The sequence below is a fragment of the Gorilla gorilla genome, chromosome 19, assembly GCF_029281585.2.
Source record: "Gorilla gorilla gorilla isolate KB3781 chromosome 19, NHGRI_mGorGor1-v2.1_pri, whole genome shotgun sequence".
Taxonomy (NCBI): domain Eukaryota; kingdom Metazoa; phylum Chordata; class Mammalia; order Primates; family Hominidae; genus Gorilla; species Gorilla gorilla.
The window spans coordinates 71449382-71460692 of record NC_073243.2 but is presented as its reverse complement, the minus strand read 5'-3'; positions in this window follow the sequence as shown (position 1 = coordinate 71460692).

The following is an 11311-nucleotide window of genomic DNA, read 5'->3' as shown; positions in this document are numbered from 1 at the left end:
AGAAACACACCCATATAATTGTCATCATTATATAATATTTAAAATAAAACATAATTATCTTTGTCTGAAATGACTTAGTTTTCTTTGGAAAGAGATCACATAAGAAAACACGAATTTTAAAAAATCCTACCATGATTTATAAAGAAACATGCAGCTGCAAGAGTGAGGCATTTTTTTTATTATACTTTAAGTTCTAGGGTACATGTGCACAACATGCAGGTTTGTTACATATGTATACATGTGCCATTTTGGTGTGCTACACCCATTAACTTGTCATTTACATTAGGTGTATCACCTAATGCTATCCCTCTCCCCTCCCCCCACCCCACAACAGGCCCCGGTGTGTGATGTTCCCCTTCCTGCGTTCAAGTGTTCTCATTGTTCAATTCCCACCTATGAGTGAGAACATGCGGTGTTTGGTTTTTTTTTTCCTTGCGATAGTTTGCTGAGAGTGAGGCATTTTTGAAGCACCCTAACTTTTGAAACGTGTGAATACTTTTATATTGTCTGGCACCACTTCTTATTTCAATGACAACTAGTTTGCTTTTGTTCATTCCAATTAGGTCCACATCCATAACATCCAGTAGGTCATTCTCTGGAGATAAGAGTTTGTGATACCAGCAGAACCTTTGTCCTCCGTGACTGGTCAGTGGGGTAGTGGCCCTGAGTGGAGGGCAAGCTTACGTGGAGCACAATGTGAATTTGGGTTCAACATTGAGATAGACAGGACAGGACTCCCCTATAAATATGTAGGCATCAAATTGCAAATTGTACTGTTGTTCCCCCAAAAATCAGCAGACCAGTTAAAATGAAAAACTGACTTTTTTTGAAAAATTACATAAGAAATTATTCCTTAGGACATCCCCAGAGCTTTATCCAGTTCTTAGATATAACCCAAAGGAAAACTTTCATTCTTTATTCCTTTTCCCTAATAAGAAAGAGTAATTTGGGGGATAAAAACCATGTTTTGTTTTCCACCCTTACCTGCTACCCCACAACAGGCATGGGCATGCACACACACACACACACACACACACACACACGCAGGCTCCTTTCCCAACTGTAAATTTAAGCACTTTGAAGGCAATGGATTTTTTTCTGAGATTATAATAGAAGCAATACAAAAACTGAAAATGAAACCTCAGACTCACTGTTTGAAAAAGTACTAGCCATTTCCTGCCATGAATAACTTCTCGCTGGTTTGCTCCCCACTCAGCCCCATAACACCTCTTCCGCCTCTCTGGTTCCTTTCCTCTGGTTCCTAGCTGCAGCCTGTCACACGTCAATCCTGTTAATGTCTTACGCATAACGTTTTAGTTCTCAACCATCTACCTCAAGCTTAATTCCACACTGAGGTTTCTATATCCAAAAGTTTAAAGGCCTTCTCCTTTCCACTTTTTTGAGCTCAAAAAACAGGCAGGTATTTGGAAATGACAGATTATGGAGTTAGATTCCCTACCCACTAGTCCCTTTAAGAAGAAGCTCCTGTACACCACGAGTTCTCTTTTCCTCTTTCTGCCTCATACACCTAATGAAGGAGACCTACTCAATTCATCAAACCTTTATTAACCACTGTCGACATAGCAGATGCTGCTCAGTATCAGAGAAACTGAAGGAAAAACATGCAGTCCCTTACCTTGAGAAGTTCAGAGTCAACATCTGTGGAGATACAAATGTTGACACACAACGGTAAAACCTTGTGGTCATCACCACAAGAAAATCATGTATAAAGGATTATGAGGACAAAGCTAAATATTTTTCAAATATAATCTTCAAAATCTTAAATATACCTACAGCACAGGTGTGGACACCTTGGGCAGGTGACAACACACCTGCACAAATACCTTTTGACATGCCAGTGAATCTGTGTAAATTCCTCTTTCACCCAATTGTGCTAGGCTTCAGCCTTGTAGAAATTATCATAAGCTTATTCTTAGTATTTCTCTAAATTAAATGTTTACATTTGAAATTACTGGTAAAAGTAGGAAGTAACATTTTCACTTCTGCAGTGGGATTTCCTTCATGTTTCACTAAACAGGTAATAACAGTGGCTTCCCCTTATACTCTTTCTTGAGTCAAACCAGTGATGTAACCCTATGGTAGCTCATACACAGATAGCACAATGCTGTAGGCTAGAACCCACCCATTTCACTGCACCCACCTAGCTTTTATCAGTCCAATTATCAGCTTGACAAACACCGATTCAGCAATTTTCAGTATTTCCTGGTGTGAAAGGGCCATCACACTCAGTATTTCTCACGATGAAAATCATCAAGTGGTTAGAGTGCAACTATGAGTCACAGAGATGCTAATGCTAGCCCTGGCCCTGACTCACTCTTTGACCGCTGTTCTGTACTCTCCACCCGTAGGTTCCCCAGCATATCAGTTACATTTTTCTATTTACTTGTCATAAGGAAGGAGCTATACTTAGAGATTATTTGAAAATCGGCTATTGTTGTGGAAACCTAAATAGCTGTTCATAATAAATAGTTTTCCGAGGCTTAAACATCTATTGGAGAAAGGACCCAAATTTAGAAATTAAGAAAACAAAATCCAAGTCTACAAAAAGCAGGTCCAGGTCATCACCTTTATCTCCTGCCTTTGAGAGACATGCATACTGAAGTCCAGACAGCTAACAAATCTTCCCCAAAAGGCCCAGCTCTGCAGTGCCTAAATCAGCACCATCCAATAAAAACATAATGTGGGCCACAAGTGCAAACCATGTGTGTGTGTGTATATATATATATATATATACACATACTATATATAGTGTTTTTTTTGAGACAGAGTCTTGCTAATGTGGGCCACAAGTGCAAATCGTGTGTGTGTGTGTGTGTGTGTGTGTGTATATATATATATATTTTGAGACAGAGTCTCGCTTTGTTGCCCAGGCTGGAGTGCAGTGGCGCAATCTTGACTGACTGCAACCTCTGCCTCCCGGGTTCAAGTGATTCTCCTTCCTCAGCCTCCCAAGTAGCTGGGAATGCAGACACATGCCACCGAGAGGTGACAGTGTGCTGGCAGTCCTCACAGCCCTCGCTGGCTCTGGGCACCTCCTCTGCCTGGGCTCCCACTTTGGCGGCACTTGAGGAGCCCTTTGGCCCGCCGCTGCACTGTGGGAGCCCCTTTCTGGGCTGGCCAAGGCTGCAGCCCACTCCCTCAGCTTGCAGGGAGGTGTGGAGGGAGAGGCGCGAGCGGGAACCAGGGCTGTGTGTGGCGCTTGCAGGCCAGCTGGAGTTCCGGGTGGGCGTGGGCTTGGCGGGCCCCGCACTCGGAGCAGCCGGCCAGCCCTGCTGGCCCGGGGCAATGAGGGACTCAGCACCCGGGCCAGTGGCTGCGGAGGGTGTACTGAGTCCCCCAGCAGTGCCAGCCCACCGGTGCTGCACTCAATTTCTCACCGAGCCTTAGCTGCCTTCCCGCGGGGCAGGGCTAGGGACCTGCAGCCCGCCATGCCTGAGCCTCCCACCCACTCCATGGGCTCCTGTGAGGCCGGAGCCTCCCTGACGAGCACCACCCCCTGCTCCACGGTGCCCAGTCCCACCGACTACCCAAGGGCTGAGGAATGTAAGCGCATGGCACGGGACTGGCAGTCAGCTCCACCTGCAGCCCCGGTGCGGGATCCACTAGGTGAAGCCAGCTGGGCTCCTGAGTCTGGTGGGGATGTGGAGAGTCTTTAGATCTAGCTCAGGGATTGTAAATACACCAATCAGCACTCTGTATCTAGCTCAAGGTTTGTAAACACACCAATCAGCACCCTGTGTTTAGCTCAAGGTTTGTGAATGCACCAATCGACACTCTGTATCTAGCTGCTCTGGTGGGGCCTTGGAGAACCTGTGTGTCAAAACTCTGTATCTAACTAATCTGATGGGGACGTGGAGAACCTTTGTATCTAGCTCAGGGATTGTAAATGCACCAATCAGCGCCCTGACAAAACAGGCCTCTGGGCTCTACCAATCAGCAGGATGTGGGTGAGGGCCAGATAAGAGAATAAAAGCAGGCTGCCGGAGCCAGCAGTGGCAACCCACTCAGGTCCTCTTCCACAGTGTGGAAGCTTTGTTCTTTCGCTCTTTGCAATAAATCTTGCTACTGCTCACTTTTTGGGTCCACGCTGCTTTTATGAGCTATAACACTCACCACGAAGGTCTGCAGCTTCACTCCTGAGCCCAGCAAGACCACGAGCCCACCGGGAGGAACGAACAACTCCAGACGCGCTACCTTAAGAGTTGTAACACTCACCGCAAAGGTCTGCAGCTTCACTCCTGAGCCAGCGAGACCACGAACCCACCAGAAGGAAGAAACTCCGAACACATCTGAACATCAGAAGGGACAGACTCCAGACGCGCCACCTTAAGAGCTGTAACACTCACCCCGCGGGTCCGTGGCTTCATTCTTGAAGTCAGTGAGACCAAGAACCCAGCAGTTCAGACACACCACCACGTCTGGCTAATTTTTTGTATTTTTAGTAGAGACGGGGTTTCACTGTGTTAGCCAGGATGATCTCCATCTCCTGACCTTGTGATCTGCCCATCTCAGCCTCCCAAAGTGCTGGGATTACAGGCGTGAGCCACCACGCCCGGCCACCATGTGTATAATATTTAGTTTTCTAGTAAAAAGGGTAAAAAAGAAATGTGACATTAACTTCAATAATATATTTTACTTAACCTAATATGTTCAAAATGTTGCTCCAACATGTCAATTTTTTAGAATTATCAATTAGTTTGTTGCACTCTTTTTATACTGTCTTTATTCACACTAAATTTTCATACTAAAATACAGTGACTATTTCACACTTACAGTACATCTCAATTTAGCCACATATCAAGTGTCCAGTAGCCACATGTGACTAGTGGCTACCGTATTGGACAACATAGGCCTAACCTAACTCCAGTGATTCAGTCTCCTAGCAGAGGTCAGCATCAACTAACAGGATAAAACGAAAAGCAGCATAACTTCTTTAAGCTTGTCAGAGCCCTACTGCTACCTCTTCTTGTATTCTCTATGACCCTTTTAAAAAAAGAATATCATTCTTCTGTATAACAACATTCTCCCTCCCTATTCCATTCTGGGACTTCACTCTGATTAAATCCTTTTGAAATTCACTTTAAAAAAATCCCTTTTCTGTTTACCTGGGCTCCCTGAGTATGCCTAGGGAAATTATCGGTAGGAATTTTCTTATTGCTTGTAAATTATGTTTAATTCCTAAATTTCCCTTTTTCTGCCTTGTCTGAAAGCATTCCAAACAGAAACTAGTCAAAGAAACTAATTTTTTTGTTTTTCCATCAGTTGGTGACCTCATGGGTAGAACCGAAAAGGTCATTGTGATTATAAACCCTCTCAGGAGGTTGTTCTAACTTTGTCAACATAAGGTTCATTCTCAACAATAATCTGTCTTAAAATGATGTTTCCTTGGATCCTTAAACAGAGTAATGCATGACTTCAAGTTAGGAATTTCGAGTGATGAATATTTCAAGTGAGTAGGATTACAACAAACTTAGATGTCCACAGAAAGTTAAAGGGTGAGTGGACAAGATCTGGGGAGCACACTACTTTTTTCTGACTTTCCAGGAGAAATCATATTCCTGGGACTGCCAGCTTCACTGCAGACAGGTGTGAGGACTACAATGACCCCAGTAAGCTATTCAATGTGCAACAGGGCTGTACATCACATTTCTCTTGGCATTGACTTTTTTTGTGGACAAACAACAGAATGTAACCTAAGTAGCTCCTAAGCAAAAATACGAAGTCTACAAAATTAGATTCCATGCCACATGAATTCATTGTCCCACTTACACACCACTATCTAATATGTGTTACGGATAAGAGGTTGGATTCCAGCTGAAAGGCAGAAAGGCCATGACATCAAGAAAAGGAGAATTTGAGGGAAGACTTTCAAAAAATCAAGACGCCAGACGTGTCTCATAGAAAAAAACATTTCGGTGGCTAACGAAAGGGTGTGTGTGTGTTTAAAATAGAAAAGAAGAATGTCTCAGAACATATTTTTAATCATCATGGAACCTCCTAGCCTTACAAAACAGAGGGTAGATGCCAGAAAAGAGGGATGAATTGGTCTACCAGGGGCTACTGGAAGGACAGTATTGGATTGTGGATACCTGCGTTCTCCTTGCAGCTCTGTCTTTAGGGTATTGTAGGACTTGATCATAGAGCTAACTTTTGTTTGCACAGTTTAACTGATTTTTAAGTTCCGTTAATGCTCAACAACGGAAAATTTATTAATAGAAGCACAGAGATGTCTTAGAAAAGCTTATGACAAAGAGGCGGGGCAACTGGCAGGAAAGAAACTAGATGTTGTTAACACCCATCCCACATATTTCCAACCACACCACCTCCTTCCAGAGAACAAATTTCCTCTGCCTCTGGCACTCAGCTAGATCTCACAAAGGTTAGAGCAAAAAAAAAAAAAAAAAAAAATCCTGCTGCCCCCTCAGTTCACATCCAGCCACGCTTGCTATCACCAAGGACATCCTGGAAACATAAAGGTAATATAACAAGGACAGACTGGGAGGCAGAGCCAGACACGGAAGTCTATGCTAGTACAATAGCACTGTACATGTTACTACTGCCTCCTCCCACATCCCCTTTCAGATACTTCATGCCCAGCCCTGTCTGTCTGAGGGTTGCTATGATTATAAAAGCACCATAAATTGGACATAAAATATAAATGAGTTTTATTGTTGATAAAGTATCAACTGTCATAATCTTTAAATCCATAGTCTACACTGAATGCAATAATCACTAACTGGTCAGTATGACATCTATTTTTTTTATCAAAGTATTAGCTCCCAAAATAAGTTCACCCAGCTTTAATCCTTGGGAGAGAAACTGCCTCAATCTTTGGTATCCCCAAGGAACAACATAAAGTAATAAGACATCAAATACTAGCTGTAGTCTGAGAAGCCCACGACATCATATGATTAAAATGTACTATTTGTTTGCTATCACGACATGAATTCTCCTTCCCTGTGGTGCTGCTCATTTCCTCTCTAACATCTGAACTGTTTTGAAATACATTGTATGCATAGCAATAGCAAGTATGAAAGGGCTTCAAGAAAGCCTTGTTGTTTCATGAGATTTAGGGCCACAAAAGTTAAACATTTAATCTGGCAGGAACTCAAAGTCCAGGCAGACTCAAGTGTTTGAGCTAATTGTGTTTTAAAAGTATGTAGATTAGTGTTTTGAACTTGGATACAAATTGCAACAGAAACATTACTGTGAATGGTGGTTAGGTTTGAGATCCAGCATGATGTCCAGTGTAGCTGCCATACTAAACTTTCATAATAAATGTAGTTGGAAAGAGTATTGTTTTAAAAATTCTGTGTAATGATTCAGCTCTGCATATGCCCCTGCTTGCAGTTGCTCCTTGGAATATTGAAATGAACCTTCATTCATTCAGGCTCAGTATATTAATTCAGTATAAACTATGATAAAGGATAACTAACACGTCTTTAATATAATGTGGGCATAGGACATGTGTTTTGTTTTGGAAATATCCAAAATTCTTCAGACTCAGGTCTAATGAATGAAGTAGAATGAACTTGTCTTCCAAATTAAAAATTAAATACCACAACAAGAATAGTTGGAGATTTCCATATTCCACTTTCAATGGATAGAACAAATAGGCAGAGGATCAACAAGGAAATAGAAGACTTCAATAACACTACAAACTAACAAGACATAACAGACATCTCTGTATAAAATACTCCACCAATCAGGGAGAATATGTATTCCTCTAATGTACACATGGAGCATTCCTCAGGAAAGAACATACACTAGGCCATAAAATGAATCTTGCTACATTTTAAAGGGCTGAAATCAAAGCATATTCTCTGACCACAATGGAATGAAATTAGGAATCAATAACACAGAAATTTGCTTCTCAACAGATAATGGGTTAAAGAAAAAAATCAAAGAGGAAATTAGAAAATATTTTGAGATGAATAAAATGAAAATACAACATACCAAAACACATAGAATTTAGCTGAATAAGTTCTTACAGAAACACCTACAGTTGTAAATACCTATATTAAAAAAGAATAAAGATCTCGAATAAATAACCTAATCTTCAAACAACCTTAAGACATTAGAAAAAGAAGAGAAATCTAAACCTAAAGCAAGGAGAAGGAAGGGAAAACTAAAGATAAGCATGGAAATAAATAACATAGAGAAAATAGAGAAAAATGATAAAACAAATAATGAAAATCAACAAAATTGACAAACTTTTAACTAGATTCACCAACAAAAAATTACATAATACTAATATTTCAAATTACTAGAATCAGAAATGAAAGAGGAGAAATTAATAATAACTTTGCAGAAATAGAAAGAATAATAAACAAATACTATGAACCATTGTATACCAATAAAAGGGACAAGTTCCTAGAAAAGCACAGACTACCAAAACTGACTCAAGAAGAAATACACATTCTGAATACATCTATAACAAGTAAAGAGATTGAATTTATAATAAAAAGCTATTCACACAACAAAACTCCAGGTCCAGATGGCTTTACCGATAAATTCTGCCAAACATTTAACCATGCATTAATACCAATTCTCCACGAACTCTTCAAAAAATAGTTGAGAAGAATACACTTCATAACTCTTCTTTTTAGGAAAGTATAATCCTGATGCCAAAGACAGATAAGAAAAGAAAACTATAGACCAATATTTCTTATAAATTTGGATGCAAAAATTCTCAACAAAATCGTAAACTAAATCCAGCAACATATAATACAAATTATATCATGACCCAGTGGGATTTATCCCAGGAATCCAAGATTGAATTAACATCTGAAAATCAAGTAATGTAATACACCGTATCAATAAAATATAAATAGAATAAAAAATTAAAACTGCAAGATTTTTTTCAATAGATGCATAAAAAGTATTTGACAAAATCTAATACCCTTTAATGATAAAAACACCCAACAAACTAGGCAAATAAAGGAACTTCCTCAACCAAATAAAAGTTGTCTAGAAATACCCACAGCTAGCATCATACTTAATGGTGAAAGACTGGATGCTTTTCCCCTAAGATCAGGAACAAGATCAGGACACTATCAAGAAAGTAAAAAGATAACCCACAGTATGGGAGAAAATTTTCAAAAATTACATATAAGAGATTTATATCTACAATATAGAAAGAATTCTTACAACTTGAGAATAAAAGACAAATTAACCAATTTAAAATGGGCATAGGCTATGAATAGGTGTTTTAGCAAAGAAGATATATAAATGGCTCATAAGCACATGAAAAATTATCAAAATTATTGGTTATCATGGAAATATAAATAGAAATCACAATGAGATACCACTTCACACCTACCAGGATGGCTAGAATTACAAAGTTTGGTTAAAAACAAGTGTTGGCAAAGATGTGGAGAAATAAGAACCTTCATACACGTATGAGAATATGGGAATGTAAATTGGTGTGACCACTTTAGAAAACAGTTTGAAAGTTCCTCAAGTCGTTAAACAGGATTACCACATAACCCAGAATTTCACTTCCAGATATATACCCAAGAGAAATGAAAGCATGTGTCCACACAAAAACTTGGACATGGATGTTCATGTAAGCATTATTCTTAAGAGCCAAAAAGTGGAAATAATGCACATGTTCATCAACTAATGAAAGGATAAATGAATGTGGTAAGTCCATACATTGGAATATTATTCAGCAATAAGAAGGTAAAGCATTAATACACAGTTAGTGCTTTACTAATCATGATTACTCAAAGCTGAGTGTATGGAAGGATAGGAGGATTGGGAGGTGATAGCGGAAAGATAAAGGGTTTTTTTTTTGGAAGTGATGAAATTTTTTTAAATTGTGTTGATGGTTGCATATGTCTTTGAATACACAGGAAAACATTGACTTGTACACATTCAATTGGTAAATTACATGATAACTTGAATTACATCTCAACAAATCTTTAAAAAAAAGCTTAACACTAAACAAGCTTTAGAAACCTACCCACTTATCTGCTGTCTGTGAAAGCTTCTCTTTGCAACTCCTCTTCCTATTCTCTCAATTCAGAGTATGTGGGCAATTTTGGAGTTTGTACTAGCAGATTGCCTAGGTTATAGTGAACAATAGATTTTATTGCATTTTCTACAAACATGCTAACTTAATTCTTTATCTTATCTCAATTGCCAATCTTTGAGAGCAATGCTTGATTCTCTGAAGGAAATCCTGGTGCTGAATTGATTTGGTATAAATTAAAAAATAGAATACAAAGACAAAGGAGGGCTTAATCTCTAAGATTTTCATGGTTATTTGAAGGAGAAAGCAGACAGATTAATGGAAAAGAAAGATAATGGGCCAGGCATGGTGGCTCACACCTATAATCCCAGCACTTTCGGAGGCCAAGACAAGCAGATCACTTGAGGTCAGGAGTTCAAAACCAGCCTGGCCAACATGGTGAAACCCCATCTCTACTAAAAAATATATATATATATACACAAAAATTAGCCAAGTGTGGTGGCGCGTGCCTGTAGTCCCACCTACTTGGGAGGCTGAGGTGGGAGAATTGCTTGATCCTAGGAGGTGGAGGTTGTAGTGAGATGAGATCACACCACTGCATTCCGGCCTGGGCAATAGAGTGAGACTTTACCTCAAAAAAAATAAAAATTAAATAAGAACAAGAAAGATCATGACTTTGAGATAAACTCTTATGTTAGACCTGCAAGGAGCTTCAGACATCTGTATTAGTCCATTCTCATATTGCTATGAAGAAATACCCAAGATTGGGTAATTTACAAAGAAAAGAGGTTTAGTCCAGGCGCGGTGGCTCACGCCTGTAATCCCAGCACTTTGGGAGGCTGAGGCGGGCAGATCACGAGGTCAGGAGATCCAGACCATCCTGGCTAACACGGTGAAACCCCGTCTCTACTAAAAATACAAAAACAAAATTAGCCGGGCGTGGTGGCGGGTGCCTGTAGCCCCAGCTACCTGGGAGGCTGAGGCAGGAGAATGACGTGAACCCGGGAGGCGGAGCTTGCAGTGAGCAGAGATCATGCCACTGCACTCCAGAGCCTGGGTAACAGAGTGAGACTCCGTCTCAAAAAAAAAAAATAAAGAAAGAAAGAAAGAAAAGAAAAGAGGTTTAATTGACTCACAGTTCCCCATGACTGGGGAAACCTCAGGATACTTAAAATCATGGCAGAAGGCACCTCTTCACAGGGCTGCAGGAGAGAGAATGAGCACAAGCAGGGGAAATGCCAGAAGTTCATAAAACCATCAAATCTTATGAAACTCATTTATCATGAGAACAGCATGGGGGAAACCACTCCCATG